This window comes from Aotus nancymaae, unplaced genomic scaffold (assembly GCF_030222135.1).
Source record: "Aotus nancymaae isolate 86718 unplaced genomic scaffold, 86718_ANA_hifiasm-v0.15.2.pri h1tg000007l, whole genome shotgun sequence".
Classification (NCBI taxonomy): domain Eukaryota; kingdom Metazoa; phylum Chordata; class Mammalia; order Primates; family Aotidae; genus Aotus; species Aotus nancymaae.
The window spans coordinates 47038390-47061628 of record NW_026988418.1 but is presented as its reverse complement, the minus strand read 5'-3'; the positions used below and the strand labels follow the sequence as shown (position 1 = coordinate 47061628).

Here is a 23239-nt window from a genome sequence, read left to right as displayed (position 1 = left end):
CAGCCCTTTCCCTTGTTGTCAGTAGCTACTGAACAAAATCAGTTTTCACTGTTTTCACTAACATCTGGCTTTGTTTATCTTTTACATGCCCTGGAAGAGTCTGAGGCTGAGTTCTTAACCACAGCCCAGTGGCACAGGCTTCGTTTGCAGGTGAGTTTTCTCATTATCCCCTGTATACTCTGAAATTGTAGAAAGAGCAACATAATCCCTTCATAAACACTTTCCCATCACCTTTCTGACCCTGTCTCCTACCACTTTCCTCCTCGCTTGTTCCTCTGCAACTACGCTGGCCTCCTCCTTCCGGGAACAGACCTGGCACGCTCTTGCCTCAGGGCTTCTGTACTTGGGGTTCCTCTTCCTGAAAGACTGCTGTCTCCATTTTTCAGAGAAGGACACTTGGGCTTGGAAAATTTAAGTGTTGTGACCAAGTGATTAAAACTCGAGAAATGATCCATGATGTTTTTTCCCACTTCCTCTCATGATCTATTCAATCAGTCAGGAGACCCTGGTTCTGAGTTCCACCGCTTGTCCCATCTCCACTGTTGCCATGAGGGCGGGGCCACTACCACTTCTTGCCTGCTTGACTATGGGAGTCTCCCATCTTGTCTTCCTGCGTATTCCCTTGTCCCTGCAGTCTATCTCAACACAGCAACCAACGTGGTCCTTCCAAATATAAGTTAGATCATGTTGCTTCTTTGCTCAAAAGCCTCTGGTTGCTTTGTATTTCCTCCAAGGTAAAAAGCCTTAAAAGGCCTTTCAAAAGCCTATCGAGCTCTACAGTAATGCTGTCCAAGGCAGTAACCGCAGGCCACCTATGGCTATAGGACACACGACATGGGGCCAGTTGGAATTGGGATGCAAAATACACACTAGACTTTGAAGGCTTAGTTTGAAATAATGTAAAATAAGTAAGAATGTAAAATATCTCATTAATAATTTTCATAGTAATATATATGAAATTATAATATTTTTGATATATTTAATAAATAAAATATATTATTAAAATCAATTTTACTTTTTGTTTTTACATTTTTACTGTGGCTACTAGAAAATTAAAACTTACAAAACTGATTCATGTTTGTGGCTTGAATTATATTTCCATTAGACAGAGCTGGCTTGTAGTAACTGGTCCCTCCCTAAAACCTCTTCTGATCTTATCTCCTGCTCGCCTCTGTTCTTGCCAAATTGGCCTCCTTGCCATTCCTTGAGCACACGAGGCATACTCCTACCTCAGGGCCTTGGCACTTGCCATTTCCACTCCTAGAAAACCTTCCCCCAGTTATCTGGATGTTTCTTTGTCTTCCCTGGACTTTATTCAAACTTTACCTTCTCGATACCTTTCTGACAGCCTGCTGAAAACTGAATTCCTCACCCACCTCCACTCCCATATCCACTATCCTCTTTCCCTGTTTTACTTTTCTCCATAGCATTGTCACCATGTAACGTACTGTATATCTTTCTTATTTAATTTATTGTCTAACTTCCCCTGTAGAACCCACCAGGCAGGGAGTTTTGTTTAAAGTTGTGCTCCTGAAATCTAGAACTGTACCTGGTATATAGTAGGTGTTCACTAACTCTGTGGAATGAAATACTGAATGAATCTTAATCAACCGCTTCATTATACAGGCGAAGGAACTCTGGATAAGTGGCTTTCCCAGGGTCTCACAGCTTTTTTTAGGGGCAGAGTGGATGTACCCTCAGTAAGATCAGATGCTGCCATCTAGAACCCAGCCCTTTACCTATATTTGAGTTTCTTCACTGGACTCTAAGCACATTTTTATGCCTCTTTTAAACTTTGCACTTAAGGAAATAAAGATTTTATTCTAGCAATAATCTACTCAGTCACACACAGGGGACGACCTCTAGCATTCTTTCTCGCTCCAAGGATATGCCTTTGAGATTTTGTTTTTCCTAGACAGGAATTCTGGGTCTGTCTGGATCTCAGGAAACTGATTATTTCACAAGGGGAAAAAATTTGCTTGAAGGAAGTCATTAGGATTTAACTGTATAATAAATAAAATATTTAAACTATAGCCTGAAGGATTTAAACAGTTCATTTATTCCACAAAGAGACACATTTTTATTGAGCGCTGATATATGCCAGGCATTGATTTAGGTGCTGGGAATAAACAGAGAGATGTGACAGTCTCCTGGGAGTGAACAGTCTAGTGTGTATGTGTGGGGAAGGAGGGTAAGCAAACAAAGACAGGGCACATTAGTTTCCTATCGCTGCTATGATGAATTACCACAAGCTTCATGACTTAAAACAATGCATATTTATTCTCTTACAGTTTTGGAAGTTAGATGTCCAAAATGGATCTTATTCAGCTAAAAATCAAGGTGTCAGGAGTCTATCCCTTATGGAAGCATTAGGGAAGCATCTGTGTTCTTGTCCTTTTCAGCTTCTAGAGGCCGCCTGTATTCTTGGCTCCTATCCCTTGCTCCATCTTTAAAGCACATCTCCCCACTGGCCTTCCCCTCTCACTCTGACTCCTCCTGGGTCGCTCAAGACCTTTGACTTAAAAAAATATATATATTTTTTAATTGACAGATAATTGTGTATTTTTCTGAGGTACAATGTGATGTTTCGATATATGTATACATTGTGGAATGATTATATCAAGCTGATTAACATATCCATCACCTCACATATAATCATGCATTGCTTAACAAGTGGGATACGTTCTGAGAAATGGTATAGCCTATTGCTCCTAGAGTACAAACCTGTACAGCTGGTTACTGTACTGAATACTGCAGGCAGTTGTAACACAAGCTAGATATTCATGTGTCTAAACATATTTAAACCTAGAGGAGGTATAGTAAAAATACAGTATTATAATCTTTTTTTTTTTTTTTTTTTTTTTTTTTTTTTTGAGACGGAGTTTCGCTCTTGTTACCCAGGCTGGAGTGCAATGGCGCGATCTCGGCTCACTGCAACCTCCGCCTCCTGGGTTCAGGCAATTCTCCTGCCTCAGCCTCCTGAGTAGCTGGGATTACAGGCACGCGCCACCATGCCCAGCTAGTTTTTTGCATTTTTAGTAGAGACGGGGTTTCACCATGTTGACCAGGATGGTCTCGATCTCTTGACCTCGTGATCCACCCGCCTCGGCCTCCCAAAGTGCTGGGATTACAGGCTTGAGCCACCGCGCCCGGCCAGTATTATAATCTTATGGGACCACTGTCATGGATACCATCCATCGTTGGCTGAACCACTGTGCGTGCAGATGACTGTGCTTATCCTTTTTGTGTAATGAGAACATTTAAAAATCTATTCTTTCAGCAATTTTGAAGTATATAATTCATGATTATTAACTGTAGCCACGTTGCTGTGTAATTAATTCAAAATCCTTAACTTAATCACTTCTACAAATTTCCTTTTGTCACTTAAAGGAACTTACTATTCGCAGGTTTGGGGATTAGGATGTGGACATTTTTCAGGGGGGCATTATTCCGTCACAGGACGACGTGACAAGTGCTACAGTTAGGGTAAATATTAGATGCTATGTAAACAAAAACGACAGATCAGAGAAGATGTTGAGGAGAAGCAAGGTAGTTTTATAGAGCAAGTGGCTGCTTAGCTGAGGCTTGCATGGTGCAGTGAACGGTAGGTATGTACCATTCGTAACGGAATAAACAAGAAAAATGAGGTATAGATGAAGATGAGATTTGCGTCCTTTGTTTATTGCTGGGTCACAAATTACCACCCAAACTTAGCAGCTTAAAACAATAAATGTCTAAGAGTTCATCATTTCTGAGGATCATTAATCTTAACCATCTGATCCTGCCCTATGGTCAATCATGTGATTGCAGCCAAGTTGTTGGCTGGGGCTGCAGTCATTTGAAGGGGCTGAAGAAGCAGTTTCTAAGCTTACTCATGTGACTGCTGCAGGAGGCTTCAGTGCCTCACCACATGGGCCTCTCCATTGAGTTGCTTATGGGACACGGCATGGCATTTGGTTTCCCAGAGAGAGAGTAATCAAAGAGAAAGAATCAAAGAAAGAAGCCGCAGTTATTGATAACCTAATCTCTGAACTGACATATCCTCACTTCTGCCATGCTGTTGGTCCTGCAGACCAATCCTAGTACAATATGGAGGCGGGAGAGGACCACAAAAAGGGTGAAGTCCAGGAGCAGGGGCCACTGGGGCCATCTTGGAGTCTGGCTGCCACAGTATTCTTGGGATTACAGTTTCCCATTGTTGACAAGTAGGCAATCAGGAAAGATTACCAGGGATGAGGTCGGCAGGGGTGAGGTTGGCATGGGAAGGAAGGGCTAGAGCATGTGGAGCCTGTACACTTGCCCAAGAGTTGGGAGATAATTCTTTTCTTGGTAGGGAGGGATTGCAGGGGATTAGTTACGGGAGTGACATGATCAAGTTGCTTTTTTGAATGACCACTGCAGTAAGAGTGTATGGAGGGAGGTGGAGCAGAAGGCAAAGAGATTAGAAAGAACTGCTAAGAAGCTATTGCAATAGCACAGGAGAGAGAGGAAGAGGTATATTCTAAGGCAGTAGTGGTCAAGGAGTGCTGAGGATGATGTGTTCAGGGCACATTCAGGAAGCGGAATGGTTCATGGTTCGGGAGGGAGGGAGTTAGCGAGGCTACAGGGCCGCTCTCAGGTTGCTCGTTTGCATCAGGGATCGGTAACATTAAATGAATATGGAAAGAAGGGCAAGGTCCACATGAGGTGAACAAAAGTTAAGATGCCTAATTTGAATATATTGTGACTATGGGGCATTCATGTATAGAGATAACTAACAAATAGAGTGAAATAAATTTAGTTTAGACTACTAACTACAGCAAGAGCTTCTCAGCATTTATCAAAAGATTCTGTGAACTCAGGCCAGAGAAGAGCTCTTCTCACTGTGTTCGTGTGGTGTCCCAGCCTAAGCTGAACAGCATTGTCTAGACACCATCTTTAGATTTTCATCATCCTTGTAACTACCATTGATTAAGTGCCTGCTGCATACACACTCTGTGCTTCACATATTCCCTGCCCTTTCATTTCATTTCGTCTTCCCACTAACCCAGTGAGTCATGTAATGTTACTTCTTTTTTACAGGGGAAGAAACTGAAGAAGGTTCTATTGCTAGCCCCATTTTATAGGTGAGGAAGCAGGCTTACCTCGTGTCACTAACATTGCTCAGGGCTACACAGGGATCAGTCATGGATGCAGTTCTCAGGTCCAGATCTTCCTACTCTAGACCAAGCTTGTCCAACCTGCAGCTTGTGGGCCACATGCAGCCCAGGACAGCTTTGAACGTGGCCCAGCACACATTTGTAAACTTTCTTAAAACATTATGAGATTTCTTTTTTCAACTTGTTTTTTTAGCTCATCAGCTATCTTTTTTTTTTTTTTAAATGGAATCTTGCTCTGTAGCCAGGCTGAAGTGCAGTGGTGTGATCTGGGCTTACTGCAACCTCCGCTTCCTGGGTTCAGGTGATTTCCCTGCCTCAGCCTCCCAAGTAGATGGGACTACAGGTGTGCACCACCATGCCCTGCTAATTTTTTTGTATTTTAGTAGAGACGGAGTTTCACCATATTGTCTAGGATGATCTCAATCTCCTGACCTCGTGATCTGCCCACCTCGGCTTCCCAAAGTGCTGGGATTATAGGAGTGAGCCACCGTGCCAGGCCAGTGTTACTGTATTTTATGTGTGGCCCAAGACAATTCTTCTTCTAGTGTGGCCTAAGGAAGCCAAAAGATTGGAGACCCCTGCCTAGACCCTATTCCTTTAATTGAACAGCTACCTATGATATGCTCTATAGAATTAAGAGACACTTTCCAGCATGGTTTGGGTGGAGTGATGGTTTATAATCTGATATGTGAGAGATAGTAAATAGCAGGAACAAGGTCATAAATCCACATATGCGGTGGTGTGAAAAAAGGTTCAAATGCCCTCTTCCTGGTAAATTTAGATGTCTACATATTGGAAACATTTTCAATCTTTTCCCTAAAACTCTCTTCTTGTTTTTCTATTTCTGAAAAAATGTGAGGAACAGCTTTTATTCACTTAAAAAAAAATAGCAAATTGTTCATTTTCTTGTCACAGAAAAATGCCAGCATCTTGCATTAGCAAGATGGCTTTTGAGGCTTAAGATTGATGCAAAGGGAGTTTTATCACAGCAGCATTTTTCATTAGAAGGGAGAAAAGGGAGTGCATAGATGAAAGATGTCAGACAGATCCTGTCTTTTTCTTAGGGAAGGTTCCCACAACAGCAGATCAACTGGTCTGGAAATAGCTACTGTCGTTTCTTTATATATATATATTTTTTAAAAAGCCAAAAAAGAAAAAACTCGCTATTTCTTAAAAAAGTTCCCATATCCAAGGTTATACTGTGGCATTTAAGAGGCGATAAAGGGAATAACAGTCATGCACAGCTTCATAAATGGCTCCCAGATTATTCATTGTCCTAAAGAAGATTCAGCCTCTGGACTGCAGACTTCCTGTAGGTCAGAGTATGAAAGCACAGGGTCCCACTAAGGCAAGAGCAACTTCACAGCTTCTCTGCAGTTGTCTAGAATTTCCCGGAGAAAGCAAAAGACAAGGCTAAATGTAGACTTTCACCTTGAAAAGCTGTAAACGTAATAAGAACAGGGCATAGTGGGTTGGTTTGCAAGACTCCCACTTCACATTTTATGTGCGTTTCCAAGCAACAGAGCTTCTTAAAACTAGAGAAGTGGGGATGTGAGTGACGAGCACAGTACGCTTAGCCACTGGCTGCACCAGACAACTATGGACACAAGAGAACTGCTTGCTTCACCTCTGTCCATTGTAGAGTCACTGCCCCGACTCACTCCTCCTGCCCACCATCCTTCCCCCTCATCTCCACTCCACTATCCTCAGAGCCTTGGGAATCCCTGCACCATTAGCTGTCTAATCAGTGCTCATTTTCTTTTCTTTTCTTTTCTTTTCCTTTCCCTTCCCTTCCCTTCCCTCCTCTCCCCTCCCCCTTCTCCTTCCTTCCCTCCTTCCTTCCTTCCTTCCCTCCCTCCCTCCCTCTCTTCCTTCCTTCCTTCCTGCCTTCCTTCCCTCCCTCCCTCCCTCGCTTCCTTCCTTCCTTCTTTCCTTCCTTCCTTCCTTCCCTCCCTCCCTCCCTCGCTTCCTTCCTTCCTTCCTTTCCTTTCTTTGATGAACACTGTCACCCAGGCTGGAGTGCACTGGCACCACCTTGGCTCATTTGAATCCAGTTTCAAATGATTCTCCTCCCCAGTTGCTGAGATTACAGGCACGCACCACCACGCCCAGTTATTTTTGTATTTTTTAGTAGAGGCAAGGTTTCACCATGTTGGTCAGGCTGGTCTCGAATTCCTGACCTCAAATGATCCACCCACCTCTGCCTCCCAAAGTGCTGGGATTATAGGTGTGAGCAACCGCACCTGGCCCAATCAGTACTCATTTTCTGGCTTTCACTGATACAATTGTGTCTTTCTATGTTGATTTTTCCGGGAACCATTTAATGTTAGTAGGATAATAAGATCCGTCCTAGTTTCCTTAGATATTTGTTGGTTAGATAAATGAAGCAGCTCAGTGTTTGGGGTAGTCCTAAGTTAGGGGTGAGGCGTTATTCAACCTCTGGGACACAGTTCTTCCTATGGCATGTAGCCTGTGGGCCTTAACGGAATTTCTGGTTCTGGCTTTGGGTATCAAAGCATTAGCACTTTATTAAAATTAACTTAAAAGATGCCTCAACTGAGTTTTCTTCTCAACTAATTTTAACACATAATCCTTTTTATTTCTTTCACTTTTCTATTCAGTGAAATGCATATTAAATGAAAGAAAGAAAATTATGAAACTTCTGCAGTCTGGGCTCACAATTAATAAGATGCTTAGGTGCCTATCAATGTATTTGTCTGTAGTACATCACAAAAGCGTATTATACAACTTCCCGCTAATGGGCAAAGACTGGAAAAACTGCCCAACTGGAACTGAATCTTCGTCCCAGGAGGCCCACAATAATAAAGTCAAATGCTGAACATATGAAGATTCATGACATGCTAGCACATTATTACCACAAATTCTATTAATTACTGGTCAGCCATAGGAAACAACTCAGGGGTAGAAGGAAGTCAGTTTGTGGACAAATTCAGCCTTCAGTCTGAAATTCTCCCACTGCCGTAGTCACTGAAATTTTTCAGGTTCGGAATGCCCAGCATTTACTGAACATTGATTGAACATTCAGCATTTACTGAATATTAGAAAATATTGGTTTGACAAAACCTTTGGAATAATTTTCTCTTTGCACGTGTCCAACTTTTCTATAATTTTTAAAAATCCTACTATTTTTAACTTTGCTTGTGAAGAAATCATTTTATGATATTAGTGAAGTTGATATTGTCTGAGAGATTTTTGGATAACTGAATTTCCTAAGTGTGTTTCAGAGTGGAATCTGTGATGCGTCTGGAATTCTCTCCCTTCTTAGGGACATCTCTGGCCTGGGGAGAGGACGCATCCCACACTCACGCATGGCAGGATACTCAGGCTGGTGCTCTGTGATTCTGACGCCCACATAGAAGCAGCCATGGGAACCCCAACACCTCATTCTGACTCTACGTCCTCTAGTTTAACTCTTATCTTCTCCCTCTAGTTTATCATCTCGTTAGTTCTTCCCATTTAGTAACTCTATTCCAACTGATAAGACTTCCTCCTTCTTCCTTATCCTTTTACCTTCATCCACATCCCGTCTGTTTTGTCTCCTATTCTTTTATCTGGTGTTTCTTTCAAACACCATTCTTTGTAGCTGATGTGTCCTGCTTAGTCCAATACTGCTCCTGCAATATGCCTCCGGGAGCACCGCTGTGGTGGGTTCCTGGCCATGCTGCTGTGAGGCCCACTCCCGTGTTTCAGGGAGATCTCAGCCAGCTCCTGGGTTTCTTGCTCTGGTTGGAGGAATTTCTGGCTCCCCAGGTGACCTGGGTCCCAGGTAAGACATAGCATGTATGATAAGTGGAGTTCTACCTGAGCAGCGAGGCCCAAGCATAGCACCCCCATGGAGAAGGGTGTTCCCTGCTCAAAAACTGTGGGATCTCACCCGTCTAGCTCTGTGTGCTATACCTGTGGTCCAGATATGATGATGTACCATATGAATGCATGGATATATGGTGTGGTCCAGGTGATCAGTGTGCACCCGGCCAGTCACTAGTCCTCTGAGCCTTGGTAGGAGCTCACATCCCCAGAAATAACGCTGAAGTCTCACCTGCAATGTACATTCTCACCTGCAATGTACAAGGGTTCCAATTTCTCCAGGTCCTCAGCAATACTTGCTATTTTCTATTTGGTTTGTTTATTTTATACAGGAGCCATTTTCACGGGCGTAAAGTGGTATCTCGTGGTTTTGATTAATATTTCCCTAATGATTAGTGATGTTGAGCATCTTTTCATGTGCTTGTCGACATATCTTCTTCGGAGAAATGTCTATTCATGTTCTTTGCCCATTTTTTAATACAGGTTGTTGTTTTGTTAAGGTCGGTAGAAAATCTGATTTTTTAATGATCTTTCCCAAATGTTAAATATTGACATTAAGGTTTATAAATGTTAAATGTTGGGAAAAAAAAAACTGTGGAGGTCAAACAAATCACATCAGCCAGGTGACTCTGGCCCAAGTGCTACTGGTTCACTACCTCTTTCTCAGACAGGCACTGAGGAGTGCTGTCCAGAAAACAAAGTGCAGTGGAAAGGACCGAACGATGGGCATCTGCATCGTGGGACTTCTGCTGAACACATTTAGTGCTTTCCAAAGTCCCATTTTCCCTCCTTTGTTACAAAAGTCAAAATCCATATGCCTGACCTGTGTTTACCTCAGCAATGAAAGCAAATGACATATTTGGCTTTATTTAAGGGAGGGCCTCACCGGTGGTGGGGCAGTCAGGGAAAATTTCCCATCATCTGAATGAGAGGCATTGAGCCCTTTGCCCCACTCTACAACTTTTCACCAGCAAAAATTCCCTTGTAAGGCCTCTGTTGACTCACTGTGTTTACAGAAGGAGAAAATGGCACATTGATATGGAAGTATATTAACTGGATAACTCAAGGAGACTGCAACTGACCTCCATGCTGATCTCTCCAGTTCTGCTGGGAATCGTGCTTCGAGTGGGCTCAGTGATAACGTCCTGAACTGGGAGGTCCTAAGATTGATTTCTGTGCCTACTACTATATTGCTGTGTAAACTTACTGCTCTGAGCTCAGTTTCTTCCTCCATAAAATAGGCTTAATGATACCTTTCCAGAGGGGCTTTTGCTAAGAGAAAATAAGATTTTTTTAAAGTGTAAATTGTTTTTCAGTGTAATATTTTTCACAGCCCTGGTTAATTCTCATTTTTCCAGGCAGTCCCAGTCCTGGGGACAAGCGGAGAAGTGGGTAATGCTTGTAATGGTATTTGGTCTGAGCCTCCTGAGTGTTATACTAAAATTCTGAGACCTCTCGACCTTGCCCTTTGAAAGCCAATGTTTTTTTTTTCTGCCATAATCATGATTGTCTTTGACATTCTCTGCTTGGCAGCCTGCATGCTCCTCCTGGCTCCCCAGCCCACCCCTGGCAAAGGTAATGCTGTGATTAGCCAGGTGGCTCCTGTCCTTTGTGATTCACACCGCAGCAAGCTCAGCACTCACACCTGAAGCTCCTGGGCACACCTGCTCAGGGCTGAGTGTGGGCATCTCCCCACAGGTGACACTGTTCTCCAGGTTAAGGTCTCTGAAACTCAACTACAGGCTCTTTAAAGGAGGAAAACATTCTCACACACCTTGAAGATATGTTTGAGGACCTCCAGGAATCTTTGGATTGCAATTTTGGGAATGCTGTTCATCCTAGAACACTATTCTAGGATGTTCCAGTGATGGGAAACAGGAGGGCAAGTGACAGGCCAAGGTCTATCTTTACACACACCTCAGCCCGTTCCTGCTAGCTGTGTCACCTTGGGCGAGTTTTTCAGCATCGTGAGCTTCAATGTCCTCTTCTGCAAAATTAGGCTAAGAAGACCCATCCTATCAATGTACTGAGAGGACTAAATAAGATGTCAAATTTAATGTGCCCGATATTCAGTAGGAGCATCACAGAAGACAGTAAACAGGGAAAAGTACAAGGGACAGGGCCATGAAGCATTTGCCAGCCACCAGCCAAAGGTGCAGCTTGCACAATCGTCATCTCTAATGTGCCAGGGACCAGAATAGGTCCAAACACTGGGCACTGTGAGGCCACTCAGTGAGTTTCCTGTCTATAGCGGAGGGTTTTCTGAGATGTGGTAGGTCATGTCACTTCGACCCTGCGCCCCATAGAGCTCACCGCTGTTCCTCTTCATCTTTTCTCTTGGGAGGCTTGAGAGCCCTTGTACAAATACAACTCCTGGGGATCTGCCTGATAGCCTAATTGCTCCAGAATGGCTAGGAAGATTGGGTTCCTCACTGTGTCCTTTCTACACAAATGGCCACAGCTATCATTATTCAGGACTGAGCCTGTGGAGAAAATTGTACAATTGTGCAGATTAGGGCTATGGCCAATTCATGGCTTTCAAAATCAGTTAACTCTTAACAATCTTTTCTTGACTATCAGCTCCTTTTCCTGTTCCCTCTGCTGCTCTTCCAAACCTTAACCCTTTCCCACCAGTCTCCCAGCTGACCTCTGCTCTCACCCACCCTGCACATGCACCGGCCTCCGCTTCCCTGGAGGAACCCAGTCTGCTAGGGCTCATTGTCATGCCTGCATCTTCAAAGTTGTCTATTTTGGTACCAGCCCTTCCCTCCTCCCCTCCAGCCTGAGGAGACAAGAGGCAATTCTTTCTGTTCAAGAGCAATCCCTCTGTAATAGACTCATATTCTTTCTGCCTCCCTGGTGTCCCTTCTCTGGCCAAGAAGCTCAAACTTCCATTTGGAATCATCTTCTGTGCTCAGCCCATGTGGTTGAGATGGTATAGACCCCACTCCTCCTCCTGCTCCAGAGGTAGACTCGTGACCATTCAGGGCCAGTCAAGACACTCTTTCCCCTTGGGCAGAGTTTTTGGGTCAGAAGAGACACATACATAACCCTGGGTCAACCAGAGTCCACCCAGTCTTGACAGAGCCATTGAAAGGCAGGCTATTTATTTTACTGAAACAACAGGCCTTGTGGACCATATAATGATGGGCAGAGTGAGCACCATTTTTCACAAACATGGATGCAGACTGCCTGAGGATGAAGTCAATAGAAAGGAAAGTGAAGCCGAGAGACAGGAGAGAAGAGGAAAGAGGAGGGGGAGGATGTGGAAAAGAGAGAACGGGAGAGGGAGACAGAGGGACAGAGAGAGTCCTGAAGACATTTTGCTGAGTGTTCAGAGGAAGTACTGCTTGAATTTTTTCAGTTAATGGGTTGGTAAGTTCTCTTTTTCTCTTAAGCTGGTAGTTTCTTTTACTTGCAACTAAAGAGGGCTGGAAATATACTTTATCTGGACTGTAAGTGTCACTAGGAAAGGACTAGTCTGGCTGTGTTGTTTACTCCCAGACTCAGGACCATGTCTGGCACACAGTAAATACTCAGTAGCCAGTTTTGACTAACCCCGTCTGTGACTAGTGTTTGTCCCATCTCTTCACCTTATCTTCATCTTTGTTGCTTTCATTTTATTTCCTATGTTTCAAGTCTCCCCATTCCTCAGATAATAAACTTGCTCAAGTCTCCAATCCTAAAAATAAAACCAAGTATTCAACTAAACAAACAAAACAGAAATCTTCCTTCATTATGGCATTTCTTCCTAGCACCCTGACCTACTTTCCCATCTTGTCTGAGACTTTCTAAAGCATATTCTCAACCCACTGCCACCTGGTTTCTGTCCTGACTCTTTCACTGTTACGGTTTTCTCTGACATCACTCACATGAAAGCACATAGCTCTCCCTATCACCCACTCATTCAGTCCATACAGTCATTGAGCCCCCCTTCCTCATGAAGGCAGGATGTCCCTCATTCTCCCAGACTTTGCCCTCTGGATCTCAGTTCATGGGTCTTCCTTTTGCTGAAAGTGTGGCTTGGAATTCTAGCCTTCTATTCACAGACTATTTGGAATTCTTCTCTTGCAGTGGGACTGTGGCAGCACAACACAGATTCTCCTCAGCCTTGGCAACTTGTCCCATGTGGCCAAGTAGATCAGGCTTTCATCATCCAGCACGTCTGGGGCCCACATGATGCCACGGTTTGACCTTTATAAGTACGCCAAGCCTCTAAGGAGGATGGCTGTTGTGCCTCAGCCCTCTCCCCTTAATCACAAGACTGCTTCTTTTAGCTCAGCAAGTATCAGAGCCATCTTTTAGGTTAGCTCTTTAGGTGTTGAACCGGGAATATGGTCTGCAACATCCAGGATTGAGACAGAGACGGATTTCATTTTATATGGCCTAGCATATTATTATTAAAGGCAATTTCAGAAGTGGGACTGTGAAAGGAGGTGCTTTGTCATCTGATCCAAGAGCTCCTCTGGAAATTAATCCTGGCTGGTTCTGATGAGCTGACAAGGAACAGAGGATTCCAGCCTTTAAGTAGAAAATTAGAACCCCACTCGTATAACAAGTGAATGTACATTAAATAACTTGAATTATTTAATTTATAGAAGTTTATGAGAGAAATGATCCCTGCTCATTCTGCTAGTTTTAGAAAACAATCGTTCTCAAATGGTTACATTCATTTATCTATTCAACAAATATTTAGCGAGTACCTACAACCTGCAAGCCGTTTATTATCTACATAAGGACAAAAAAGTTCAGATAAATGGCTTTAATAGAGTGTGCTATTAAATTTTAAACGGGTTTTCTTCTGTTGAAAAGTCACCAGGAGCCTTAAAAGTGAGCATTAAGTCAACAGTATGAAGTGCTCATTTACCTAGTAAAACACCAGCCCATCTCACTAGCAGTGTATCAGAGTCTAGAGCAAGTAACCTGGAAGGAACCTGGGAACTGGTCTGACAATATCCTTGGGTGATTCTGACGTGCTCCGGTTTGATCATCTTTTGCCTTCATAACTGGACTTGACATCTCAGTGTCATTTGATGGCATCTCATTCTTGAAAATGGGCCATGTCTTGATTCTCTAACTGCATTTCCTCTCTCTCTGTTTTTTTGTCGATCTCTTTCCCTGACTTCTCTTTTCCCACCAGCCATGCATTTGTTTTCTAGGGTTGCTGTAACCAATTACCTCAAACTTAGTGGCTTGAAGTAACACAAAGTTGCTATCTTATAATTAGGCAGGTTAGAAGTTCCACTTAGGGCTGTCTGGGCTAACGTCCAGGTGTTGACTGGGCTGCATTACTTCCGGAGCTTCTCAGGGAGAATGTTTCCTTCCCTTTCCTGGCTTCTAGATGCTGCCCACACTCCTCGGCTCGTGGTCCTCTTCCACCTTCAAAGCCTGTAATGGCTGGCTGAGTCTTTGATCGCATCGCTCTGATCGTGCTTCTGTACTCACATCTCTCTCTCTAGCTGCTCTTCTCTTATTTTTAAGATTCTTCCATTCTTCCCTCTTCAAAGCCAGTCACATTTGGGCCAAGTCCTCCTGTTGCATCGCTCTTACCTCCTCTTCCGCCTCCCTCTTCCAATTTTAAAGATTTTTGTGATGATATTGGGTCTACCTGGGGAAACCAGAATACTCTCCCTGTTTTAAGGTCAGCTGATGAACAGCCTCAATCCCATCTGCTGTCTTAATTTCCCTTTGCCATACATCATAAGCTATTCGCTATTCAGAGATTCTGGAGATTCGGCCATGGACATTTTTGTGGGAGGGGGAGACTTCTTTTTTTTTTTGGAGATGGAATCTCGCTCTGTTGTGCCCAGGCTGGAGTGCAATGGTGCTGTCTCGGCTCAGTGCAATCTCCGCCTCCCAGGTTCAAGTGATTCTCCTGCCTCAGCCTCCCAAGTAGCTGGGACTACAGGCACGTGCCACCACACCTGCCTAATTTTTTGTATTTTTAGTAGAGATAGGGTTTCACTGTGTTAGTCAGGATGGTCTCGATCTCTTGACCTCGTGATCTGCCTACCTTGGCCTCCCATAGTGCTGGGATTATAGGCGTGAGCCACCGTGCCCGGCCTGCGGGGAGTCTTCTATTACTAAAGCCTCTTTATTCTTGTTGTTCTCTAGCTCTCCCTTTGCAAACTGAGACCTACAGGGGCCAGCAGGCAGCGTAAGTGAGTGAAGTTGGTCAGAGAAACACAAATGTCGACCCGGATGCCCCTTTTTGCTGCGTGAGAACGTGGGCGTAGCATTGCCAGATCTGATTTTTCAGAAAAGCTAAAACTTTAGATTTTCTTTATTATGTCCCCCAACTTTTAAATGTTGGCAATGAATTTAAATATTTCAAGGCATTATGCAAGCCAAACCAAACACATCTGCTGCTGTGTTTGGCCTTGGGTTGTAACCCAAGGCCATTTGTAACCTCTGTTCTTTACGCTCCCTTTGGAAATTATCACATTATGTGTAAGGATTATGTAGTGTGCACAATCACTTGTAAGCCTATTCATCCAGGCAGACCTCTATGATAAGCTGAGAACAACATCTCTAACTGCATGCTGGACGGCCACACTGACTTACTATCTCCCTATACAAATCTGCTGCTCAAGTCTAAAACCTTCAGTCTCTTGCTTGAATGATCTCCAAGTCCTGCAATCCATTCCCTCCTTTGCACTTTACCTAGGGCCTTGATTACCGCTTTACTAGATTATAACAATTCTCCTTTAATTCATCTGTTAGGATTCATTCTTCTTCCTGATTTCAGCCTGCCTTAGTCAGCTTCAACTGCTATAATAAGATACTGTAGACTGGGTGGCTTATAAACAACAGAGATTTATTTTCACAGTTCTGGAGGCTGGAAGTCTGAGATCAGAGTGTCCTCACGGTCAGATTCTGGTGAGGGCTGTCTTCCAGGTTACAGACTTGAACACATGATTACTCTCACATAGCAGAAGGAAAGCCAGCTAGCTCTCTGGCTTATTATAAGGGCAATGATCCCATTTATGAGGGATCTACTCTCATGACCTAATCACCTCCCAAAGAGCCCACCTGCAAATACCATCTTTGGGGATTCAATTTCAACATGTGACTTTTTGGGGAACACATTCAGTTCATAGCACAACCTAATCACTCAAAGGCAGCTCAGATCACATCATATCTCTCCTTGACTTAACATCCTTCAGTGGTTTCCAACAACGTACAGGATGAAGTCCAAAGTCCTTAGTATGGCATTCCACGCCTCTTATGATATGACTGTGCATTAGCCTCCAACTTAATTTCTTACCGCTTTCTCATTGCTATCTGATATTCCAGTATTACAGAACATTAGTTGCCGCTCTCCATACACATAGGGTATAAGAGAACACTTGCTGTTCCCTCTGACTGGAATGCCCTTCCTCATTGATATGCATGGAGATCTACTCTTCCTTAAACCAAAGGCCAGTTCTTATTTTGTGAACTGTTCCCTGACTCCTTCCTTGATGCAACTTCCACAACCCTTACTCAAGGCTATCACTGTGTTTTGCTTACGCATTTTTATTGCATCTAACTCACGTGACTTTAATTTTTTATTCACATGCATATCTCCCATCTTTGTGTCTTATCATCTTTGTATTATGAGTACTTAGCACAGGGTCCTCACAATGGACATGCCTAGTAATGTTTCTGAATGAACAAGTGAGTGAATGAAGTCATACTAGACAGATGGCATCTGTCCTATTTGTGATCAAAATTACCCCCAAGGAGGTGTGATTCTTTGATGAGTTTCTCATTCCTCTCTTTGAACAAGTTGCTATCTTCCACCAGCTGCAGAAGTGCTTCGAATAATTTAAAATGCAGAATTCAAAATTGGCTGCCAAGAAATGCCACTTCATTTCCTTTCTAGAATAACATGATTTTCCCCATAACCAGACAAAATAACAACCCTTGGCTAATGTTTCATATAAAGGGATTTTTCAGGGGAGATAAAAGGGTTAACAGGAGTGGAATTTAGCTTTGCTTATTTCCTCTGTGTTTCCTCGGTGTTCCCAGGTGTTCCTGTCCAGGTATGAAGCCTCCTGTTTAAAGTGCACAGGGGAAGGCCACTCCAGTTCAAGCTTTTAATCCCATGGTGATGCCATCTCAGGAAGTGCCAGCATCCTGTGAACCTTGCAGGCCTCTGCAATACAGTCATAGATCTGGGCAAGGACCACAATTTACACAGCATTGCTCTCTCAGATGGAGAAAGGATTAGTCATCTGTCTAAAAATGGAAGGAACAGGCACAAAGGGGCACTTGTCTTCATGGAGAGCCCAGCTAGCAAAGACTGTAAACCAACTGGAAGAACTGGGCTGATGATCAGCCTCAAGGGTGCTCCCACAGTCACTCACAGTCTGTCCAACTGTAGGGCAGATGCCAGATGCAAAAAAGAAAAACCAGCTCTTGGACCTACATAGTTACTAGACGCCACCTTTTTGAAGTTTGAAGTTTTATCTTCCCTGTGTCCCTGAGCATATTATCTACCTGTCTTCCTTGAGGGAAAGAGAAAACAATGAACATCCATTGCATACCTACTGTGAACCAAGACATGCTTTAGATGCTTTTTCATTTTAAATGTATTTAGATTGTATTAGCATTTTTAATCTCCATTTTACAAATGAGGAGAGTGAGGATCAGAGAGGCAAAGTCACTAGCTCAATTTTATACAACCAGTAGATGATAGGGCCAAGATATGATTCTAGTGAGACGCTATTTTAAAGCCCATGCTTGTTCCACTTGTGCTACTGATGATATAGTTGTAAAATAAAATTTTAAAGTTTGTGTACCAGAATCAACAGCTTATATTACCCACCCACTTACAACCTTGTTGGGCTAGTGGGTTTAGAGTATTCTCAGCCCAACATTTGGGCAATCAGTCAACATATATTATGTGACGAAACTGCAGGTTGATCCAAAGAGGCCTAAGACCACTGTGAGGAATAAGGCAGTGTGATAATACAGGCGCTGTCTCAAGGAAGCACATCAGCAATTCCACACATTTCTACCATCAGGCACACAATGATGGTGATCTCATGTGTGATACACTTCCCTGGGTATTTGTGGGGCCATAGCTATCACTCTTTTTTTCTGTCCACAAAGGAAAGTGTGTTATAATAGAATGCAACTAACTGTGAAAATGCTGTTAAAGGAATTACTTAAATCTGCTCTAATATTAAATCACAATAAATCAATGAGGATCTTTGGTGTTTTAGTTATTAGTAACTAAATACCAACTGTTATCTCACAACAGATGACAGCACCTTCATGTGTTCAGAGCCATTGTGCCTGAGAATCACTGCAGGGATCAGCCAAATGTCTAGTGTGGACAAAACATGCTGTAAGCTGAGAGGAAGAGAACCTCAAGGGGCCTGAGCAGACTGGGGTAACTTATGGAAAAGAGCGATGACTTAGACCAGTGCCTAGAATAGTGCCTGGCAGGTGGAGGAGCTTAACAAAGGAAGGGAAAAATGCAGGGCATACGTGAGCCTCATGCCAAAGAGCTGCAGATGCTGGCCAATCACTCCCAAAGTCCAGCACAAGGCAAGGCCCCTTTTCCCCAATACAATGAGGATATACAGATAAACCCTGCCCTCTCTCTACCTGCAAACATGTCATCTCAGGTGAAGAGTCAGGTGGAAGAGGTGCTCTCTGAGAGACTATTTTCTAAGGAAATGCTTGATTTATCAGACTGGATTATGCTTGAAAATGAATAGTATAAACACTAATTATTTCCTCCCTTAGCCAGATGGTGGGGGCTTGGGAGAAAAGCCAGATAGATAAGGGATAAAGTAAAGGAACTGTATTTTCTCTGCCCTGAGTGAAATGTGAAAAAAACTTTATGACTCAATTACATTTATATTTCCATTTGCTGATTTTAAAATTCTAGCTATTATCTTATATCCCCATGTCTCCCTCTCCTTCTTCATCCTAATTATTTTTAACAGTTAACAACAATGTCTTTAGTTCTTTTGTGGATACCTTTGTGTAACTTTATACCTACTTAAATCTCTCTTTCCTGTTCTGTTAACTTTCAGTGATGTCTCTGAGCTCTCATTTTGTAAGACAGAGGCATTCTTCCGTCCACTACCCCTTCTACCTTCTAATTTCTGTTATTTGGATTATTAATGTTTATCTTCTGTTCCGTAACCATATTTTAGTCTTATTTTATATTACATGTAGGTTGATTCTAAAAGGTTGAGAAGCAAAAATAAATTTGGGCTATTTTAACTGTGAAAATGTTTTTTCACAGCAGGGCTACACATCAATATCATGACTCCTGCTTCTTTCAGACTGTAGCTAGTATGCAGCTGCTACTATAAGAATTACTACAGACTTACTGGCCTAAAACAACACAAATCTACCATATTTCTTAAAGTAATAAATCTGCCAGGAGACTCATGGGGCTAAAAGCAAGGCGTCAGCAGAACTGGTTCTTTTTGGAGGCTCCAGAGAGGAATTCATTTATTTACCTTCTCCAGCTATTGGAGGCCACCTGCACTCTGTTTTATGGTCCCCTTCCTCCATCTTGAAAACCAACAAACACCGAATTTCTCTGTATCTTCTTCCAGCATCACATCTCTCTCGGATTATAGCCTGGAAAGGTTCTCTGTTATTAAGAACTCATAGGATTCAATTGGGCCTACCTGGAAAATTCAGGATAATAACTCCATCTAAAATTTAATAAGCAGGCTATTATCCTAAATGAATTAAGGCAGGAGAAGAAAACCACATATGGCATGTTCACACTTATAAGTGGGAGCTAAGCACTGGGTAAACATAACATAAATATGGGAACAATAGACACTGGGGACTACTAGAGGAAAGAGAGAAAGAGAAGAGCAAGGGATGAGAACTACCTATTGGGTACTGTGCTTACTACCTGAGTGATGGGATCATTCACATCCTCAAACCTCAGCATTACACAATATAGCCATGTAGAAAACCTACATACGTATTTCCTAATCTAAAATAAAAGTTGAAATTATAAAATAAAATTCCCTAACTTTAATCTTTTTTGCCATGTAAAGCAATATATTCACAGATTTCAAGGATTAGTTAGGACAGGAATATATTTGAGGAACTATTATTCTGCTTACTATACAGAACAAAATGTTTCTAGTGTTGAAAAAAATTAATTCTCCTTCTTATATACCATCAATTGAACCCAAAGAAGAGTTCAGTAAGACATGTTATATTCAAACTATCAAAATTCAAAACAAAGAAAGAATTCTGAAAGCAGCAAGAGAAAAGAAACATATTACATATAAGGGACCCCCAGTACAACTATCAGCTGATTTCTCAGCAGAAATCTTGCAGGCCAGGAGAGAATGAGATGATATATTCAAAGTGTTGAGGAAAAAAACCTGTCAAAGCTGTTCTTCAGAAATGACAGAAAAATAAAGACTTTTGCAAATAAACAAAAGCTAAAATAATTCATCACCACTAGATCTGCCTTAACCCATAAATTTAAAATTTCTGAAGCAAAATGTTCCACCAACAAAATTTAAAAAATAAATATTTTGGAAAAAAATGTGGCAATATGTACTACAAAAGATTAATCTCCACTATACATAAAATAGTTCCTGCAAAAGACAACCCAAACACAAATTAGAACAAAGAACATTGACCATTAGTAGAAAAAAATATAAATGGCAAATAAATTTTATTTGGAATATTGAATCAAGGAAAGGCAAGGAAATAGAAGGTGAAACAATGTAAAAAAATGAGAGAGGTCATTTTTCACACAGTTGCTTGGAGATTGGAGGAAAATAACCAATATAAATATGTGAAAGATGTAGAATATAAGAAATGGTGGGATTGAACTAGGAGTTCAAGGACAAGAAATTCAGGTGAAAACATAACAGCAGGCCTAGAAATATTTTATCTTACAAGTCTCTTAAACTATTACATTTTACACACTTTTAATCTCTCTATTCTGTATTTAAATTGTTTATTCAGTTCTTTCCAGTTTCCAAGATCTGTCTTCATCTGTGTATAGGTAGCTATGCAATAGTTTTCTGTTTTACCTCCCAATGGTTACATGATTTGCTTCTAGAATTTTCATTTGGTTCTTTTCCCAATCTTTCCATCCTTTAAAAATTTAATAAGATAAATTACTTTGTTTTTTGTCTTATTACCTCAAATTATTGGAGTGCTGATTTCCTGTTTTGTTATATTTGCCAACTTTCCTTTGTGATAGTTGATTTCCTTATGTGATTCGCAATTTTTTAACATCAGTTTTCAGGTTTATTTTTTCACGGGAAATATTGGTTTGTGAAAGCGCAACCATCATAAGAATTTGCATTTGTATTTGACAAAGAGGTTTAACTAGCCAGACAACTGTCTATATCAATTGCTCTGCTTGAAGTCTCACATTGTATATTTGATCTCATATTTGTGCAAGTTCCAGGCTTGGAGATGTGATTTCTCAAACTTTTTTTTCCCCTACATTTACCACCAAATGACAAACTTCTTGCCTGGCATTGGGCAAGAAAGTAGGTTGGATTTTTCTAGTACTCTTTTTACTGATATTCAGTTTTTGGACTACAAGTTTAATGTAGAAGTTTTCATGAGAGCTTTTTGTGTGTTACTCTTTTTGTGTGCCTAAGGCAATGTTTCTTGACCCTAGTGGGCAATAAAACTCCAATGGCCATTTCCTAGAGCTTCTAGCTAGCCCACTATTTTCTTGAACCACAAGAATATCAGCTTTGGCTTGCACCATGGCTTTGAGCACTCTTTTCACTTATAGTAGCTGGGAATTTTCTTTTGACAATTTCTGAGCATTTGAGCTGTTGTTTTGTTTTGTCCAGCATTTCTATGTGTTTATTTATTTACTGAGGCATTTCCACATTGCCTCAATCCAGAAGTGTCATTTTTTAGATTTAATAGGTACATTTGGTTAAGATTTTCCCAGAATTCTAATTATATTCCTTTTTGTTTTTACTAATTATTTTGGAATATTTAAGACACACAGAAATGTATACAAATCAATTAACATCCATGCACATGTCATCTGGGTTAAGAAAGGAAACACTAAGAATAGAATAGAGTGAGACACAGGATAATTCCTGTGCCCCCAGCTCCTGAGTTTCATCTCCATTTCTTTTCTTTTCTCCACCCTATAGGTAACCATTACCCTGCATTTGGTGTTTAGCATTTCCACGCATTTCTTTAATTTTTAAATTTACAATATTAGCCAAAGGGGCACTTTAATGTTCCAGCCACTCTTGTAAGGGCTTTAAAAATGCTAAATTCTCAACATAGTATTAGCAGTTCTAGTCAGAGCAATCAGGCAAGAAAAGTAAATAAAGGGTATTCAATTATGAAAAGAGGAAGTCAAATTGTATCTATTTGCAGATGGCATGATTGTATATTTAGAAGACCCCATCATCTCAGCCCAAAATCTCTTTAAGATGATAAGCAACTTCAGCAAAGTCTCAGGATACAAAATCAATGTGCAAAAATGACAAGCATTCCTATACACCAATAACAGACAGAGAGCCAAATCGTGAGCGAACTCTCATTCACAATTGCTGAAAAGAGAATAAAATACCTAAGCACACAACTAACAAAGGATTGAAGGACCTTCTCAAGGAGAATGACAAACCACTGTTCAAAGAAATAAGAGAGGACACAAACAGATGGAAAAACATTCCATGCTCATGGTTAGGAAAAATCAAATCATGAAAATGGCCATACTGCCTAAAGTAATTTATAGATTCAATGCTATCCCCATCAAGCTACCATTGACCTTCTTCACAGAACTGGAAAAAACCACCTTAAACTTCATATGGAACCAAAAAAGAGCCCACATAGCCAAGGCAATCCTAAGCAAAAAGAACAAAGCTTGGAGGCATCATGCTACCTGACTTCAAATGATACTATAAGGCTACAGTAATCTAAATAGCATGGTACTGGTACCAAAACAGAGATATAAACCAAGGGAACAGAACAGAGGCCTTGGAAGTAATGCCACACATCTACAACCATCTGATCTTTGACAAACCTGACAAAAACAAGCAATGGCGAAAGGATTCCCTGTTTAATAAATGGTGTTGAGAAAACTGGCTATGTGCAGAAAGCTGAAACTGGACCCATTCCTTACACCTTATACAAAAATTAACTCCAGATGGATGAAAGATTTAAGCACGAGACCTAACAACATAAAAACCCTAGAAGAAAACCTAGGCAAAACCATTCAGGACATAGGCGTAGGCAAGGACTTCATGACTAAAACACCAAAAGCAATGGCAACAAAAGCCAAAATTGACAAA

The 23239-nt window shown here is 41.7% G+C and overlaps 1 long non-coding RNA gene across 1 annotated transcript; it reads left to right on the top strand.

The window, feature by feature from the left end:
- Positions 1-18170, top strand: LOC105710463 (uncharacterized). The gene is made up of 2 exons (XR_001105792.2): positions 1-150; positions 16980-18170. It is a non-coding gene; the product is annotated as an uncharacterized LOC105710463 (long non-coding RNA).
- The last annotated feature ends 5069 nt before the right edge of the window (positions 18171-23239 follow it).